The sequence below is a fragment of the Scyliorhinus torazame genome, chromosome 8 (genome assembly GCF_047496885.1).
Source record: "Scyliorhinus torazame isolate Kashiwa2021f chromosome 8, sScyTor2.1, whole genome shotgun sequence".
NCBI lineage: Eukaryota > Metazoa > Chordata > Chondrichthyes > Carcharhiniformes > Scyliorhinidae > Scyliorhinus > Scyliorhinus torazame.
Window position 1 is genome coordinate 80,895,175 of NC_092714.1, and position 20,152 is coordinate 80,915,326.

The window sequence follows — 20,152 nt, forward strand, 5'->3', positions numbered from 1 at the left end:
CTCTACGGGCGAGCGTAATGTGAAGCTCCGAATCTTATCCAAACTAGGGTATTAGTGTTTTGGGAAGAAATTATGCATTTTAGCAGTGGTGGAGTAGAGAAACGGTAAAATGAGAGGGATTTTAAAGTAGCATGGGAAAGAGTCACCACTTTGTAGTTTGATTGAGGACGGATTGGAGTTTGTTTTGGAAAACAAATTATAATTTTATTTTTCAATAAAGACGTGGGGGGAAAAAAAATCAGGAGATATCTATTACGAAAGCAGAGTACATCACCGTGAACGGGAGATATCTATTACTAAACCGGAGTACATTGCTTTGAACGTCAAAATCAGGCTTCGGATGAAAAATAACATTTCATGCCATACAGGCTCAGGAACTCGATAGATAGGTCCCTACTTTCTGCAGTGTCGAATGGCAAGGGTATACACCCTCACTACACAACCCGGTTCCTGCATTGAGGAACTCCGCTCGCCAGGACTCCTCAGTGCAGGATGAGATCTCGCTACCCTCCGCCACGACCCCTGAACCCCACACCCCCAACTCACCCATAAGGAGGTCCTCAGCACCCCCACACCCGCGCGGGCAGGTCACCTCGAGGCCCGATCCCCATTGCGGGAAAAATGCAAAATTGCCACCTTGGCCTCAGGTGACACCAGCAGTGCAGGGTGCCACCCTGTCTAGAGGGCAAGCATCTGGGGGCCTCCAATCCCCGGGACTGCCATTTCATCTGGTCCCCATTTGTAGAGACCAGCACTCACCCGAGATCTCCAAGGTGGCGAGGTTAGATCCCATGCCTTGGGTAGATTGTGGGTGTGCATATTTGAGTGATACTAGCTATCTCACTCTAATATGCAGATTTGCTGAAAATTGATCCTGGCCACAACGGGTAGGATGCATATCGCAATGTCTTGCGAGATTGTGATAAATCTTGCAAGGCATGGCAAGCTGGGTAGATCCCAGAAGAGGATCTCCCAGCATCTATCGGTTGCATTGCGCGCACCGCCTTTCAGGTGTAACGCGGCTGGTCGATCTCGCCCTGGATGCTTTAATGCATACTTCATTCACACAAGATTAAAAAAGACAGGATAAGAGGCCTAAATGTGAATAAACAATCTTTGACAGGGTTATCTTATGGATTGTAAATATTAAGCAATTTATTATCCTTCTTTGGCAACTGACAAACACTTCAACACAGTGTCTGAACTCTTTTGGATGTAAAGAGAGAGAGGGACAGACAGAAGAGAGATTTGGAAAAAGACCACAGTAGTTGCTATTTTTACAGAAACAAAGGACAGTCAGGACAGGCAAAGATTGCAAGATTAGAATACAGGACCATAGCTAAAATTACTTTTAAGCCAAGCAAGTCGATCCACCTGATGTGAGGAAGCCCAGTATGTTAAACTATTACATGAAGCCAAGTTGTGCGAATTGAAGTGAGTTTGATCATGAAGTATATACGTTTTTAAAAATTTGTTCACAAGATGTGGGCTAGCTCGGCCAGCATTTAATGCCTATCCCTACTTACCCTCAAGAAAGTGGTGATAAGCCGCTTTCTTGAACCACAGCAGTCCATATGTTGTCAGTCCACACAGTGTCAATAGGAAGGAAGTTCTAGCGACAGTGAAGGAACACTGATATAGTTCCATGACAGGAGGATATGGAGGGGAGCTTATGCCCATGCATCTGTTGCCTTTGTACTTTAAGGCAGCACAGATCACAAGTTAGGAAGGTGGGTGATGGAGCCTAGGCGAGTTGGTGCTCTGGATCTTGTAGATAATAAACACTTCTGCCACTGTGCTTCGGTGGGGGAGGAGTGTATGTTTAAGGTGGGGGTGAGGTGCCAATCAAGTGGGATACTTTGTCCTCGGTGGAGGTGTTGAGCTTCGAATGTTGTTGGAGTTGCACTCATCCAGGGAAGTGGAGTATGTTCCATTACAATCCTGACTTGTGCGCTGTGGATGATGGGCAGGCTTTGGGGATATAGATGTGTTCCTCTCTGCACAATTGCAAACCTCTGACTTGCTCTTGCAGCCAGGGTCTGATTTAGCTTATGTTTGGTCCATTTTGGTTTCTAGTCCATAGCAATCCCCAGGGTGTTGATTGTGGGGAATTCAGTGATGGGTAATGCCATTGAATGTCAACAGGAGATGGTTAGATTCTGTCTTTTTGTAGCTTGCCATTGCCTGGTACTTGTGTGGTGTGTGCTTTACTTGCCATTCATCAGCCCAAGCCTGAATATTGCCCAGGTCTGCCTGCATACGGAAACAGACTGTTTCAGTATCTGGGGAGTCATGAAAGGTGCTTAAAATTGTACAAGCATCAACAAATATCGCCAGCTCCAACCTTACAATGGAGGGAAGGTCACTGATGAAGCAACCAAAGTTGGTTGGTCCTAGGACACTACCCTGAGGAACTTCTGCAGCAGTGTCCTGGGACTGAAGTGATTGTCCTCCAACAACCACACGCATTTTCCTTTGTGTTAGGTACAACCCCAAACAAAGGAAGATGGTCAATGTGTTTGCAATGGAGTAGGCTGCTGATTTTCATCTCAACAAGTAATTGCTAGACATATCTTTAAAAAAATTGAAGAAATATATAATATAATAATCTTTTATTGTCACAAGTAGGCTTACATTAACACTGCAAATAAAGTTACTGTGAAAAGCCCCTAGATGCCACACTCCAGCGCCTGTCCAGGTACATGGAGGGAGAATTCAGAATGTCCAATTCACCTAACAAACACGTCTTTCGGGACTTGTGGGAAGAAACCGGAGCACCCGGGAGGAAACTCACGCTGACACGGAAGAATGTGCAGACTCTGCACGGACAGTGACCCAAGCCGGGAATCGAACCTGGGACCCTGGTGCTGTGAAGCAACAGTGCTAACCACTGTATGCTAAAGATACAAAATGATTAATATTTGTCTTCATTGCCAGTTTGAACATCTAATGGAGCAGAGAACCAGCTCATTATTGAATATGTCTGATGTTGCTAAGCTGCATAGTTGGATGTCAGCCTGTATAAGCACAACCCTAAAATGTAAGATACTCAAGAGTGTTTATAAAAGAGTGACAATTTGGTATTGCTCTACTAGAGAGGATGTCGAAGTCAAGATCCTGTAATAATAAGATTCACCATCTTCAGCTTTGTTTAAAGTTAGGATTGGTGCTTCCCAATTTTACCCATTAACATTAAGGACTAACCTTGTCACCTTTTCTCATTCCTACCTTTTTAGGTTCTTATGAATACTATAAGAACTTCATTGCAGTGGTAATGTAAGCCAACTTGTGGCACTAATAAAGATTATTTTTAATAATGCCCCATGCATTAATGTAGCCTAGGATTCCATGACTACCAACCAAATGACGAAGAACCTGATATATTGCAATCCAAATCTTTCGATTTCCTCTCGACCACCTGAATCTTTCTTTCTCCTCATTCCAGAACTATTAATTTTAGCAAATATAATGATCAGTGCTCAGGACCTATACCATGGTGAATAATGTGTTCACTGGTGCCCTTTCATCATAAGTCAATGAAGGCAGTATTGGCAATTTTCTCTCACCCCTCAGCTCTTCATTCACTGCTTCCATTTATATGCAGCATTCCTCTGAGAACAGTGGGCTGGATTCTCCGATCATGTGGCTATGTCCGCAGGATCTGTCTGGTCTTACGACCAGAAAGTGGGCGCCCCTCCACACCAATCCTCCGTCCGATGGGGGGGACTAGCAGTCGCCCAGCGTAAAGCCCCCAGACCCAGCCTGCTAAAATATGTCCTCCGTGACCACCCTCACCACCCCCGGAACCCCCCCCCACCAGTCCCTGACGAAGGCCCCCCTGCCAGCGGAACAGCTCCCCCCCCCAGATTGGGGCGGGGCTGGAGGGAGGGTCTCAGGTGATGTCCTGAGACTGTCCATACAGCATACTCCGTGAAAAATGGGACAGAAGTGTGCCACCTACATGCCCATGACACTGGCCAATCTAGATTAGCAACAGACACTGAGGAATCTTTTTCTGGCATTCTTGGTGCTTGTTAGTTGCCAATCAGTCACTCATCGTAACATTTTGTATGGCAATATTAAAAAAAACTTAATACATTTATATAGCATCCATAGAATAGTTCAGAAATGCTTCATAACAAACGGTTACATTTTAAGTGTAATCTATGTAGACAATTGGGACAATTATACACAGCACGGTTCCACAAACAGCATAGAGTTGAAAGACCAAGTAATCAGTTTTTTGAAATTTTTTTTTAGAAAATATTGAATTACGCTGAACTTGCATTAGTGTTAGGTTAGCCTGTTGCATTTTTCATCCTATTGTGTCACTGTAGTCTAATTTTCATGTAAAGGGTGTCCAAAGCAGGCACTAATATACTATTATTTCACAATAGAAAACAATGCTGACATTGCTATATAACTAGGCACGTAGCCTGTGATATACTGCATGGATCTGACTACTGCAGCCTAGTATATAGGCGAGTTAACGAATACTGGCTGCATTTTAAGATGCTTGTCAAAAACAGAATGTCCTACAAAACAGAGAAGCATCAACAGTTAGCATTAATGAAATAAAGCTGTATTGTGACACGGATATCTCCAGACAAGACATTCTGATGTTAGTTGTTTTAAATGCTGCACATCAATAAAACTTACATCACTAAAACTATCAGTAAATTATCCATTTTATTCTACAGTCATCAGTAATACAAAACAGCAGTGGATGGAATAAGCTTTCCAGTTGCTCAATTTGATGTCCTAATGTCCTCCCACTTCTAGCTGTGAAAAGAAAGTGTTTTTTTCTTTTCAAAAGTAACTGCATGCATGACTCATTCTCATCCACCTCCACCTGCTGCTATCCACATACAAAATAAGGTGCATTTATTTGCTTTTCATGACAAATGATTTGAACATGAGATGGTGTCCAATATAATGTTGCTAAATTCTCCTGAGTTTTATGTTAAGTGATCATTTTATTCATACTAAATTTAATGCTTTGTACCATCTGTTGCCAACCGGGATGTTTGTGCTTCAAAATCCAATGTTTATATAATTTTCCTTTAACTGTTGCAAACATTTTTATCCTTTATGCACTTTCTACCTGTGAGCACACAGGTTTTTTTGAATCCAAGGTGTGACTATAATATTTGTAATTCACTATTCACTCCAATACCATTTCTTTACAATAAATTCAATATCAATCCCGATACAGTTTTTAAAAACTTGGCTGAGTTTCTTTACATTCAGCTTTCATTCTTTCTGTACATACTTTTCATTTATCTCTGTTTGTTATCTCATTTTTTGGACTGCCTTTAATTTTGTCCTCTTACTCCTTTGTTTTGCTATTTGTTTCACATTTTACTGCTGTATCTGTCATTTGTGCCCCCATTCTTTGTCATCTAATTCATATTGCCCTGTTACTCTCGATGAACAATTGTGAAAACCCGACCATTAAAGTTATTTTTTAAAAAAACACTTGGGTTTTGAAATGGGTCATGCAGGAGCCAATTTTCAGGTGCTACTTGGCTTTCAAAGTTCCCAAAGTGGCATGAAGAAACACACAAATATTTCCAACTGGAGGTGTGGCGCCCTCTATATTGGGTAAGAACAAACCAGAGGAATTCTTTACCCATGCCTGAAGCAGGCATTAGCACATGACATATGAAAATGAAAACAAAGATCTGTTTAATACATAAGCAGGCCATTTGGCACAACTGAGCTGTGCCAATGTTAACGCTTCACACCAACCTTCTCTGACACTACTTCATCCAGCTCAATTTTGCACATCTCTCTCCCTCACTTAATTGTTCCTTTCAAGGAATGCTATTTGTCTCAAATAACCCATGTGATAGCAGATTCCACATACTAACAGCTCTCTGGGCTAAGAGTTTCTTCTAAATTCCTTATTGCTTTTAATAGTGGCTATCCTATAGTTATGGCCCCTAGTTTTAGACCAGCGATCTGACTAATGAATCTCCTCCATGCTCTCACCCTGCAGCTCAATGTCACCTTTGTGTTATAGCAACAAAATCTGGAAGCAGTACTAACTGTGTGCTCTGAGCAAGCGGTACATTGATCATGACTTGCTCCGACACTATTTAACATTGTATTGTATGTGTACTTTGTGAAAAGGAAGCTACTTGTGGTTTTTGAAGGCCAATCATCTCAGCCCCAGGAGGGTGCTGCGGGAGTTCCTCCGGGAAGTGTCCTAGTCCCAATCATTTCATCTGCTTTATCAATGACCTTCTCTCCAATATAAGAACAGAAATGCATTTGCTCGATGATGATTGGAAAACGTTTAGTTCTCGTCACATCTCCCGAGTGGACTCAAAACTTGACTGTTTCTCTCTCCACAGATGCTGCCAGAGCTGCAAAGTTTTTCTAGCATTTTCTGTTTTTAGATCATCTTCCTGGAGTTGATCAGCAACTTAACTGGACCAATCATATGAATACTACTATAAGCATGTCTGGGGCGAAGTGTTTTGCAACAAGTGACACACTTACAAAGCTTTTCCCTCATCTACAACGGACAAGTTAGGAGTGTGATGGAATGCTCTCCACTTGCCTAGATGAGTGCACCTCCAACAGCACTCCATAAGTTTAGCCCCCATAAGGGGCTGGTTTAGCACACTGGGCTAAATCGCTGGCTTTGAAAGCAGACCAAGGCAGGCCAGCAGCACGGTTCAATTCCCGTACCAGCCTCCCCGAACAGGCACCGGAATGTGCGACTAGGGGCTTTTCACAGTAACTTCATTTGAAGCTTACTTGTGACAATAAGCGGTTTTCATTCCATAAGACACCATCCAGGAGCAGTGCAACCTGCTTTATTGGTACCTCATCCAGCACCTTAAACGTTCACTCTGTCTAGCACTAGTACACCTTGGTTGCATTGTGTATCATTTAAAATGTGCAGAGCAGCAACTTGCAAAAACTCCTTCTACAATTTACAACATCCTCCAAACCTCCAACATCTACCACCTTGAAGGACATAGGGAGGAAGTGCCTGGGAGTTCTGCTATCTGCGAGTTCCTCTGCACAGTCAAGCTTCATCTTGACGTGGCAATATACTGCCACTGGGTCAAAATAGTCAAACTCTCTGCTGAACAACATTGCGGTGATAGCTCATCACCAGTTTTGCAGGAGCAACAAATGCTGCCTTGCCTGTGATGCCGAAATCCCATGCACGAATGGAAATAAATCCATTGGACAAACTTAGAACTGGTTCTTTATGTGCAAGTTATTTTTAAACTGTTTTTACTGTACATATGAAAGCTAATGGAGAACATATTCCTTCATTCTCCTGTATAGATGTTTTGAGATCAATTCAAAAAAATTGAGAACCAATCTTATACACATTACTCAAGGTCACAACAAGAGAATGAAGGCAGCAAATAGAGGAATGACCTCCACCATCCTAAACCTGTTCAAACATTTTTTTTAAACTCCTTCAGTTGGAGTAGAGTTTTGAAAACAGTTGGGTTTTTAAATTGAACCCTGAATGCTACACAGAATTTATATTGTGGCCCTGCACAAAGAAAAAGATAATGGGTTGGATTCTCCGTTTCAGGGACTATGACCCCACACCATCGTGAAAACTGTGGCCTTTTACTGCGGAAAAACTGGCGTCAAAAGGCCACATTTTCACAGCCCTGCAGGGGGCTAGCAGGGACCCGTCGTGAAACTCGCAGCACCAGCTACAGATACGGGTCCCTGCACTTCCGGTTCAGAGGCCGTGCCGTGCTCCATAGCGGACTCAGACCGAAGCTGGACCACATAAATAGTGCCCCCGATGACCGCCCACCCAAAAATAGCCCGGTCCCATATGAGGCCCCCCCCCCTGCCCTCCGATCATAGTGGCCACAGACTGAATCTACAGCTGCCACTTGTGTATCCCGAACAGCAGGACCACATTTGATCCACGCCGTCGGAACTTCGGCTGGTTAGGGGCGGAGAATAGCGGGACGGGCCTCTGGCAATGGCCACAAGTAGGGGGTGACGTGGCGTGTTTGGGAGCCGGAGAATCGAGGAACTGGCGCTGATCCCAATTCCACGTGTGGAAATGGATTCTCTACCCCGGCGCCGGACGCGATTTCAGCGTCAGGGTGCGGAGAATCCAGCCCAATGGCTTTAATGTGCAGGGTGTCTTAATCTTCAGTCATTCAGAAATAAATAATTAAGACTTAATGCAGGGATAATAACCCAGGTTGTGTGCAGTGAAACTAAATGCCAAAGGTGTAAATCAGTAATGAACAGTTCATCACTCTGGAACTTACTGCAACATACCAAAGTTTTCAAAGGGGGATCGGCACCAGTTGAACTATTCCTGTAAAATTCCAACCAATGGACAAGAGCTGGAACAAAGTCATCAAGTCTAATTTCAACCTTACCCAACATTTCTATTGTTAATATTAAAATGATAGTTATATGGGAGTTTATGTATTTGAATTGGGCTTACAAAAAAACAAATTAGGCCCAACATCTTCACAGGTCAAATCTGCATTACAAACATTGCATATGGCCTAAATTAAGACCAACATACACACTGTTTTTTTAAATAAGAAAAGGGTATATAAAGTTAATGGTCCTTTTTGACTACCCTCCAGAGCTTGGTCAATCTCCTCTTACCCCAGTTCCTGTTGTGACCCTGACTTTACTTCTCTCTAGTTTCACTGTTCAATTTTCAGTTCACCTTTTACACTCCCCCTCCCCCATTATCCTCGGTGTCCTTCCTCAATTTTTTCTACTGTCAGGGCGGCACGTGGCAGTGGGTTAGCACTGCTGCCTCAGCGCTGAGGACCTGGGTTCGAATCCCGGCCCTGGGTCACTGTCCGTGTGAAGTTTGCACATTCTCCCCATGTCCGCCTGGGTTTCACCCACACAACCCAAAGATGTGCAGGTTGGGTGGATTGGCCATGCTAAATTGCCCCTTAATTGGAAAAAAAATAATTGAATATTCGAAATTTATTTTAAAAAAAAGAAAATTCCGACGGTCCTCTTTTTGACCTTATCATAGCCTTGCTTTGTTTCCTCTACCACCATGACACTGTTATGTCCCAAAATGTGACATTTTGCTAAAAGAATTGGAAATATATATCATAGTTTAATCCAGAGTAGGAGGTGCAGGGTTGCTAGTCTTCCTTAATGTTGAGTACATGAAAATAAGAGTGCACGTCAGGGCAGCACAGTGCCAAGCACTGGTGCCTCACAGTGCCAAGCACTGGTGCCTCACAGTGTCAAGCACTGGTGCCTCACAGTGCCAAGCACTGGTGCCTCACAGTGCCAAGCACTGGTGCCTCACAGTACCAGGTTCAATTCCAGCCTCGAGTGACTGGGTGGATTTACTGACTAACCTGCCGTGTATTTTTCAGCAGCAGAGGTGGTCCGCCAGCGCGACTTTCTGGTATCACCCGCTGTGAACGGGATTTCCCGTTGACTGCTCCCCTCGTCACCAGGAAACCCATGCGCCGGTGGGACCGAGTATCCTGCCGGCATGAACAGCCGGTAAATTCTGCCCATTGTGAGGAGTTTGCACTTTCTCCCCATGTCAGCGTGGCTTTCCACCGGTTGCTCCGGTTTTCTCCCACCGTCCAAAGATGTGCAAGTTAGCTGGATTGTCCATGCTCACTTGCCGCTTAGTGTCCAAAGATGTGCAGGTTAGGTGGGGTTACGGGATAGGACGGGGGAGTGGGCCTCGGTAGGGTGCTTTTGGTAGGGTCGCGCAGGCTTGACGGGCCGAATGGGCTCCTTCTGCACTGTAGGGATTCTATGGACGGAAATGAGCATTCACCTCAGATAAATTATACCATACCTTATGTAATGACAAGTAGTAAAAAAAAATGTACATTAAGGAACAACTTAACTTCATAGCACATGTAAACTGAACGAAACATCCAAGGATGTGTCACAGAACCAAAATTAGAGAAAAAATGAATAAGAAACTAGGAAGTGACTGACTTCTCAGTCTATGAAGTGAGTTTTGAGGAGGGTCTTAAAGGAGGAGAGGGAGGTGGAGGGTTCTAGAAGTTTAAGGAGGTATTGTAGGGCACAAACGAGTCCGAACCAAGATGGTCAAAAGAAAACTTGGTTTATTGCAACACAGTTATACTTACAATATACATCAGATCCCAGTCGGGTCTGTGCTATTGGTTCCATACCTGGCTCACTTAATACAGATTTCAATCATGAATGTCCTCGGATTCCCCACTCCCTTAGCGGGGGAGCTCATATTCGGCGAGACTCACAGGGAGACTGATTGGTCCAACCCCATAGATCTCGTGCGCATTATAACATCCCCCCCCCCGCAAAGTCTGAAGACTCTTCTGACGGGTGCCGGACACTCTTTGCTCTTGGCTGTGCTTCCTGCACTTGCGGGGCTGGATCAGGTGCTGTATATCTGAACGGTGAATACCTTTTCCATTTGGAACGTTATGGTGGATGCACTGTCAGAGGCTGCTACACATTTTGCTCCGAGTCGGAGACCTCTGACACTGGGCTTCCATTTCAGAATCCGTATCTACAATCTTTTTCATTTCGGCATCTTGACCCGCTTGGGGTAATGCTCTAGTCTCTACTGGCATTGGATTTGATTGGAGTGTAATTTTCCTCTACCGAGAAATCTTTGTAGGTCCGGTCTTCTGGACCTTAATGTGATCGAGGTGCTTTCTCATGATGCGACCTTCTGTTTGAACTTGGTAAAGTTTGCAACAATTGACAGTGATTTCATGGTCAATGACTTTTGATTCCAGATTTTTATCAAATCCAAATTTCACCATCTGCCATGGCGAGATTCGAACCCAGGTCCCCAGAGCATGACTCTGGTTCTGTGGATTACTGGAATAGCGACAATACGACTACGCCACTGCCTCCCCATATCTAGGTACACAACCTCTCACCGTGGAATACACATTTTGCTCACCTGTCTCTGAGAAATGACGGAAAACCTCATCCAAATTACTTAAATGGTTCTGCTGAGTTTCTCCTTTAACTAACTTATCGTCCAGATACACTGCCACTCGCGGAAAACCTCTCGGTATGTTTTCCATTTCCTCTGGAATATGGCACAGGCCAACGACACTCCAAAAGGTAGTCTGTGTACTCGTATAGGCCTCTATGGGTGTTTATAGTGACATATTTACATGAGGACCTCTTGGTGCTTTGCCATCTGGTCAGAATTACTTTAATTGGAAATGTAACACTAATATCAATTTCATGAGTTGGTGTAGGTACAATTTAATTTTTCTAAGCTGAGCAAACCATTTTTAATGCACATTCATCCAGTTCCTGTTTGCTGCTCAAATATAATAACCACCACACAATGTTTTGGCTTTGTATACTTATTAAGTTTTTAAGCTGAATAGTATTTTATTGGTAAAAATGGTCAACATTACCTCTAAACAAAGACTTAAAAATCGACTACTTAACACTCCATATATCATTAATCAAAATGAAACATCACCGTTCCATACGCACATCATCCACTTTGTACAAGTCCTTCTATTTTGTATTTTAGGCATCAAGTACCTTTTGCTATAGGATCCAGAACAAGTCAACTGAACACACATATGTTTACATTTTGATTTCACCAAGCATTTCTTCATTAAACATATCATTTAGCACCTTTAGCTTGGTTGTTGGAAAGGAGAACAGCCAAATACTTAAGCTGCCGATATCTCAAGCTGTGTTGTGACAATTTTGAGAATTCCTCAATTCAATTTGTTTTATTTCACTTCAGTGTTTTCCACCGAAGCGTGACAAACATATTATGTAAAAGTGCTAACCTAAATAACATCTGTTAAAAGGTTGCTTCAACAAAATCTTTTAATCCTCTCTCCTTGCAAACTACTGCCCCACCTTTTAAATTTCTTTCTCCAACCTGTATTCTAATTCTGACCTATTGCACATTTCAAAATCACTTCCAGCCACCACCTCTGGTGCCTTCAACGTTCTAGGCCTTTGGAGTCCCCTCCTGTTATAACCCGCACAGATCTATGGGGTTGGAGCAACCAGCCTCCCCATAAGTCTCACCGATATGAGCTCCCCCACTAATAAAAGGGCAGGGAGCTGGAGGACAATAATGATTGAGATCTGTATATACGGTGCACGGTAAGACAGTGGTTAGCACTGTTGCTTCACAGCGCCATGGACCGGGGTTTGATTCCCGCTTGGGTCACTGTCTGTGCGGAGTCTGCACGCTCTCCTCATGTCTGCGGGTTTCCTCTGGGGGCTCCGAATTACTCCCACAAGTCCTGAAAGACGTGCTGTTAGGTGAATTGGACATTCTGAATTCTCCCTCTCTGTACCCGAACAGGCGTCGGAGTGTGACAACTATGGAATTTTCACAGTAACTTCATTGCAGTATTAATGTAAGCCTACTTGTGACACTAATAAAGATTATTATGATTATTATAAAGTCAGCCATGTATGGAACTGACAGCACAGACCCGTCTGGGATCTGCAGCGCGATGTCCGCCGACTGGCGCCCAAAACGGCGCAAATCAGTCGGGCATCGCGCCGCCCCAAAGGTGCGGAATGCTCCGCATCTTTGGGGGCCGAGCCCCAACCTTAAGGGGCTAGGCCGGTGCCGGATGAATTTCTGCCCCGCCAGCTTGCAGAAAAGGCCTTTGGTGCCCCGCCAGCTGGCGCGGAAATGACATCTCCGGGCGGCGCATGCGCGGGAGCGTCAGCGGCTGCTGACGGCATTCCCGCGCGTGCGCAGTGGAGGGAGTCTCTTCCGCCATGGTGGAGACCGTGGCGAAGGCGGAAGGGAAAGAGTGCCCCCACGGCACAGGCCCGCCCGCGGATCGGTGGGCCCCGATCGCGGGCCAGGCCACCGCGGGGGCACTCCCTGGGGCCAGATCGCCCCGCGCCCCCGCCCCCCCCCCCCCAGGACCCCGGAGCCTGCCCGCGCCGCCTTGTCCCGCCGGTAAGGTAGGTGGTTTAATCTACGCCGGCGGGACAGGCATTTTAGCAGCGGGACTTCGGCCCATCCGGGCCGGAGAATCGCGGTGGGGGGGGGCGCCAACCGGCGCGATTCCCGCCCCCGCCGAATCTCCGGTGGTGGAGAATTCGGCAACTGGCGGGGGCGGGACCCACGCCAGCCCCCGGCGATTCTCCGACCCAGCGGGGGGTCGGAGAATCTCGCCCCAGATGTCTATTGTAAATATAATTACGTTATTTTCTTTTGACCATCTCTATTCAGACTTGTTTGTGGCCTACAAAACTGGCTGCTACACTATCACCTTGACACTGGGTGGCACTGCCAGGCTCGTAGGTGCACTGCTAGTGTGCCAGTGCCACAAGGGCCAGGGCCTGAGGGGGGCCAAGCCTATGAAAGTGGGGATGAGGGGAGGTATGAAGGGGGAGAGGTGGAGGGCAGGTATAAAGGGCTACTTAAAGGTTGGGGTGGGTGATGGGTGGAGTCCTGAAGGGGGAGACCTTCAGTGATCCCATAGTGGGGTGTCCTCACTTGGGGGAGTGTGGACATGTGTGTGGGGGTTGACACTGCTCATGGGTGTGGGGGGGGTGGGGTACCCTCAAGCTCACATAGATATTGGGACACCCTTTCAAAATTGCAGCCCAAACACGGCAGTGAATTCAGCTACCCACTGCTGAAAAGAAATTCTAAATGTGGGCTAGACCGGTGAGAAACACCCTTAGGCCCATAAATGACAAGTGTGGGTAAATACCGATGTAGATCTCACCGAAAAAGCAGGCGCGGCCGTGACCTGTCCAACCTTGGCTCCTGCACCAAGTTCCAGTCCCTCCCCACTATCAGTTCGTGTGTGTCCAAGTCGGGAATAGCCCCAAACACCTTCTTTGCGAATCCCACATCGTCCCAATTGGGACCGTATACACTCAATAGCGCCACTAACCTCCCCTCCAACGCCCCTGTCACAATCACATATCTACCCCCCTGATCTGCCACCACCTTCTCCACCTGGAAGCGTACTCTTTTGCTGACCATTACCGCTGCCCCTCGAGCCCTTCTGTCAAATCCAGAGTGAAACACCTGACTAACTCAGCCCTTTTTAAGTCTCACCTGGTCCTTCACCCTCAAGTGAGTCTCCTGCAGCATTGCTACATCGGCTTTCAAACTTTTAAGATGCGCAAGCACCCTTGACCTCTTGACCGGACCTCCTAACCCCCTCACGTTCCACGTGACTATCCTAACTGGGGGTCTCTCAACACCCCCCCCCCACCCTTCTTATCCACCATCTTCATACCACCGGGCCCTGCCCCATGAGCCTGACCCGCCCCTATCCATTATTAACATCGAACCCCTTCCCCTCCTCCCAAAAACCCCCCTTACATTTCCTCTCGAAAAAACATCTCCCAGCATCAATCCCTCCCCTCCCCCCCGCTCGCCTCGTTGGCCATCGAACCCTGCTAACCAGGCTCCAATGTCCGCAGCCCTCCTCTCACCTCACCTCCGTTCACTAGCCGACTTTAGTTAGCTAGCGTGGGTGACTCCCCCCGCCAAGGTATACCGTCCCTCCCACCCAGTCCCAGAAAGAAAAAACAAAAATAACAATCCAACCCATACAATTCACTAAAATAGGATATAACCGTGGCAACACAGAATGCCAATCAACCCAACCAATAACTTGAACTCTGTAACAATGTGAAGAGAAGTAAATTACAATACACGTCAGTAAAAAGAAAGTTATGACATTTATACATTTTCCAGCTCCTCAATCACAGTCCACAGTCTCTCTTCCAGCTCCGCTCCTCACGTGTGTCCCAAGCCTTCTGCCCACAAGAACGCCTCAGCCGCCTCCGCTGTCTCAAAATAAAAGTCTTTGGCATCATACGTCACCCTCAGCTTCGCCGGGTACACCATACCAAATCGCACCCCTTTTTGTACAGTGCAGCCTTCACTCGCCCGAACGCCGCTCGTCTTTTTGCCAACTCCACCGTCAAGTCCTGATAGATCCGATCTCTAGCACCATCCCACTGCACCTCGCGCTTCTGCTTCGCCCAGCTTAACACCTTCTCCTTCATGCAGTACTTAAGGGCAGCACGGTAGCCTTGTGGATAGCACAATTGCTTCACAGCTCCAGGGTCCCAGGTTCAATTCCAGCTTGGGTCACTGTCTGTGCGGAGTCTGCACATCCTCCAAGTGTGTGCGTGGGTTTCCTCCGGGTGCTCCGGTTTCCTCCCACAGTCCAAAGATGTGCAGGTTAGGTGGATTGGCCATGATAAATTGCCCTTAGTGTCCAAAATTGCCCTTAGTGTTGGGTGGGGTTACTGGGTTATGGGCATAGGGTGGCGGTGTTGACCTTGGGTAGGGTGCTCTTTCCAAGAGCCGGTGCAGACTCGATGGGCCGAATGGCCTCCTTCTGCACTGTAAATTCTATGATCTATCTATGATAAGATAATTACGGTTCTTGGCGGCTCATTCACTTTGGGCTTCGGCCTTAATGATTGATGAGTTTGGTCCCGCTCTTACCGGGAGAGGTTCTCACCCTCCCCCATCAACTCTGCCAACTTCTTAGTGAAGTACCCGTTGGCCTTGGGCCCTCTGTCCCTTCGGGCAAGTCCACAATTCTCAGATTGTGCCGCCTCGAGCGGTTCTCCAAGTCCTCGAGCTTTGCTCGGAGTCCTCTGTTGACCTCCACCACCCTCCGTAGCTCGTCGCCCATCGAGGTGAACTGGTCGCTGTGCTGCGACACAGCCTCCTCAACTTCCTTCACCTTCTCGCCCTGCTCTCTTACCTCGGCTGATGTCTTTGCCACAGATACCCTCACCGGGGCGATTGCCTCCTGCACCAATGACTTCAATGTGACCGCCATCTCCTTCCCCAAAGCCTCCATGTGCCTCGCAAACTGCTTTTCCAGCTCCACCGCCATCACCTCGGTCACCTTCTCCACCGTAAGTAGTGCGGCCCCACCATGTGGTCCGGCATCCGCCATCTTGTCAGCACTTTTGCTCGTCCTCTCATTCAACGGCGAGCCCGCGTTTCCTCCCTTCCTCGACGCTGCTTTTTGCATCCTTTAACGACTTATTATTCCTTTTTTCACCCTTCTTTCCTTCTTCAATTTTTTTTTTTATTATGGAACAACAAAAAATTCTTCCGTCAAAAAACGAAGAAAAAAAAACTTTCACCAAGTTCTTTTAAAACTTCTTTCTCTTCTTTTCTGTATTCCTCCAGAATTTCCCTGGGACCGGACTTCAGTCTTCTTGCAACATTCTAAGCGGGAGCCACCCGATGTGGGATATCACCTACATCACGCCCTGGCTTCGGGCCTGCCGCCTCGACATCCGTTTGGCTCCGCCCCCGCTGCTCTGACCTCCGCGCGCGCTGGGCCCGACGCCTCAGCACCAGCCGCCCAACGCCCACGCCGGGTTCCTCGCCGGTTTTCAAACCAGCCCCATTTGATGCCCGGGAGGGCCCCAAAGGCCGCCAATAATCAGGGTGGGGGGGGGGGGGGGGGGGGGGGGGGAGAAAGAGAGCGAAGAATCGGGGAAACCCCCCAAAGCGCTGCAAATAGTGGCCACCGGCGGAAGCTCCACTCGATGCGGCCGACCCGCTCACAAACGCCACTGGAAGTCCAGGAATATTACTTCTAAGAACAACATTGCATATTAAGATTCATATTACGTTGTTCACCTTTATTACATGATGTGGAGATGCCGGCGTTGGACTGGGGTGAGCACATTAAGAAGTCTTACAACACCAGGTTAAAGTCCAACAGGTTTGTTTCAAACACTAGCTTTCGGAGCACTGCTCCTTCCTCAGGTGAATGAAGAGGTATGTTCCAGAAACACATATATAGACAAAGTGAAAGATGCAAGACAATGCTTAGAATGCGAGCATTTGGAGGTAATTAAGTCTTTACAGATCCAGAGATAGGGGTAACCCCAGGTTAAGGAGGTGTGAATTGTCTCAAGCCAGGACAGTTGGTAGGATTATTACATTCACACTTTAAAGCACACAATGTGATTTCATAGTGTTTGAGCACACATTCTCAGTAGATCATAGATACAGAAGCTGTCTGAATGGGTAATATGTTCTTCAATTCAGGAGTAAGAGAGCAATGAAAGGTGCACAACTGTTAAGCAGAAATGGCTCTGGTGCATTTTGTGGAGGGGAATGAGCAGATAACAAAATTGCAAATGAAATGACCGATATCTCACATAATTTTCTTCTGCTGCTCCCTTGTCTCCAAATTTCAGGGAGCCTTGAGACCTGACCCTCTGGTTCAGTCTCCCTCCAGTGTGCTCAATAATAATCCCAATGTGGCAGGAATGATTGGTGGTCTCAGGATAAACTCATGAAATGAAAAAATGAAAATCGCTTATTGTCACGAGTAGGCTTCAATGAAGTTACTGTGAAAAGCCCCTAGTCACCACATTCCCACACCTGTTCGGGGAGGCTGGTACGGGAATTAAACCGTGCCTGCCTTGGTCTGCTTTAAAAGCCAGCGATTTAGCCCAGTGAGCTAAACCAGCCCCTAGCTGGTTGTGACAACCACAAGGGTACCTTCCACAAGCTTGCAAAAGCCCTGTTTCTGTTTCTATATTATGGTCGCCTTCATTTCAACAGGTGTGCCGTCAGTGACAACTTTACTGAGGAGGTCAACCAGCTAGTGTTGAAGGCAATGGGAAAGCTGACGCACTAGTAACCCCTGATGAACAGATGTAGTAATACAGTTGTGAACTGTAGACTAGTTAGTGGTTGCCAGGATCACTGAAGAATCCTGGGCTGAAAGGCTTATACATCCCCTTCTATTAAATCTGCAAAAATATTAAATTTTACAACAGAATCCTCATCCTTGCAGTTAAGAAAAATCAAACATTCAGAGACATTCAACATGCAATTTAATGTTGACGGTTGAATCGGCCGATGACTAAATAAATTTTCATCTCCTTAATTTTCTGGTTTCTTAGGAGGGACATGCACTTAGGGGAACTGGATAAGTTAAATTGAAATTTTCTTCGAAGGAATTCTTTCATTTGTAACCAATGTTTTGGGGTCTGTGATGCAATCATTGTTTTGGGGAGAAATCACAGGCAGAATTTTCCGCTTTTATCACTGGTGGGAAGCGTGTCAGGCAGGGATACGAAATTTGGGAAAAGTCAGCTTTCCGACAGCAGGAATTAGTTTCGAATTTTGTGCTCCCGACTTTCATGGCAGGTTAAACCTCGGGCCGACTTTACCATTGACCTATGCCAGGAACCTCATCTCATGAGCTCTGACCGAAAGCCCTACTCGCTAGAATCTGGTTCATCCTTCAAGTTAAGTGACCTATGAGCCAATCATTATAACGCACTGTTGCACAACTATATGAGACTGGAGTGCACCTGGCAAGCTTCACGTCATCAATGACATAGAGGTCTGTGTAGATGCTGTTTTTATCTACCTTTTAGAGGATCGTAATTCGTGAGCATCTATCTCAGTCAGCTCCAAGGCCAGACAGGGGAGGCATACTTATGGGAGAAGGTGAGGTGGGGGGGGGGGGGGAGTGAGGAGTATGTCCAGGGATGGTTGAGGGATGTTGGGGGTAAAAGGGAACAGTGACAGTCAGTGGGGGAAGGGGGAGGGGGGGCGTGCAGTAGGGTACGTGATGAATGCAGGATTTTAGATAGATTAGCTTATAAACATTTGGCAACTTAAGGGTTAAAAGCCTGGGTTTGATATGTACGGCTCGGTGGTGCAGTCGTTAGCACTGCTGCCTCACTGCGCTGAGGATCCGGGTTTGACATCAGCTCCGGGTCACTGTCTGTGTGGAATTTGCACATTCACCCCATGTTTGCATGGCTCTTCACCCCCACAACCCAAAGATATGCTGGATAAGTGGATTGGCCACGCGAGATTGCCCCTTAATTGGAAAAAAAAAATTGGGTACTCTAAATTTATAAAGAAAGAAAAAGAAGCCTGGGTTCGAGTGTATTTAACTGTAGTAGTCCTGCTTTTAAAAGAGTCTTGTTTTGCAAGACCAGAAAGCTTTTATGAACCAGAGGTGAAATTGACCAGAAGTCAAAAGTCTGGGCTAATGCAGTGTTGTTTGACTAGGGGGGAGTCCATATGCCTTCAGTCTGGGGACTAAGGTATTCAGACATCGAGAAAGCTTTGGAGTCTGGTCCTCCAGGATGCCCTTTACTTGGTGGAATGCCATGTCCAGACAAAGGCTGGGTGAAGGACGTAGCACTTGCCTACTGACTTTGAGATGGAGGGAAACCTGTACAAGACGTGCACACTAAATTCATAATTTCAAATCATTCACACATCCTCTGATGCATCAATGATGCAGGATTCAGGCAACCCTGTCTTGATAATGCCTCTGATCCAGATAAGGAGGGTCGTGCCAGTTGGGACATGACCACGAAGAACAAGGCCCTGAGCAGCAAGAGACAGCAGGACCTCTACAAAATCAACAGGCTGGCTAATATGGACCATTGTGATGATAAACATTGATGCCACCAAGGTCTAGTACCGCCTGTGCTTTGTTTAGAGAGGAGTGATAGGCATTGCCAGAGTTGCCCTCTTACGTCCAGGGAGATGGTTGCTCATATCTGCCAGCTCCTCCTGCACGAGCTTCCACACCGCAAGGACTTGGAAGAGTAATGCGGAGTTCCTGGCCTACAATGAGTGATTGTCTGTCCAGGTGTCCTTTAATAATGACATGAGGACCTTAGACTCCATGACCTAATGGGAGAACAGGTGACTTCCTGCCCGTCCGCTGCAAAATTTGCCGATCTGCTTGCACATGCATTATTAGGGAGTTGAAAAGCAGAGGATCACGTGTGTTGAAACGCCCTACTGCTTATGGGGAATCACGCCGAATTTGCCACCCAACACGGCTTTTAGTGTGCAGAACGGAAAATTCCATCCTACATCTCGGTACCTTTGTTTACATGTTAAAATGTTTGTTTTAGAATACAGATCATAAAATCGCAACAACATTTAAAAAAAACACAATTACAGGAGAGAATGAAACAACCCAACGTTTTAACTTCTGCCTTGCTGGCCTAAAATAATAATTTACATTATGATGAACTCATCAGCACAACATTTCTGAAATTACCTAGCCTGTATCCCAGTCCTCACACTGGTGACAATTCATTCCCTCCCCTAGATGTAATACTTTGTTTCAGTGTATCCCACGATGCATTGCCACAGCCCAGCTGAGTGCAGACAGAATTGAAT

General features: G+C 46.4%; 1 protein-coding gene across 1 annotated transcript in view; it reads right to left on the minus strand.

Moving 5' to 3' along the window:
* The window catches only part of sytl5 (synaptotagmin-like 5), a 338,284-nt gene that overhangs the window by 149,282 nt on the left and 168,850 nt on the right, over positions 1-20,152 (minus strand). The gene's annotated exons all lie outside the window — the stretch shown is intronic.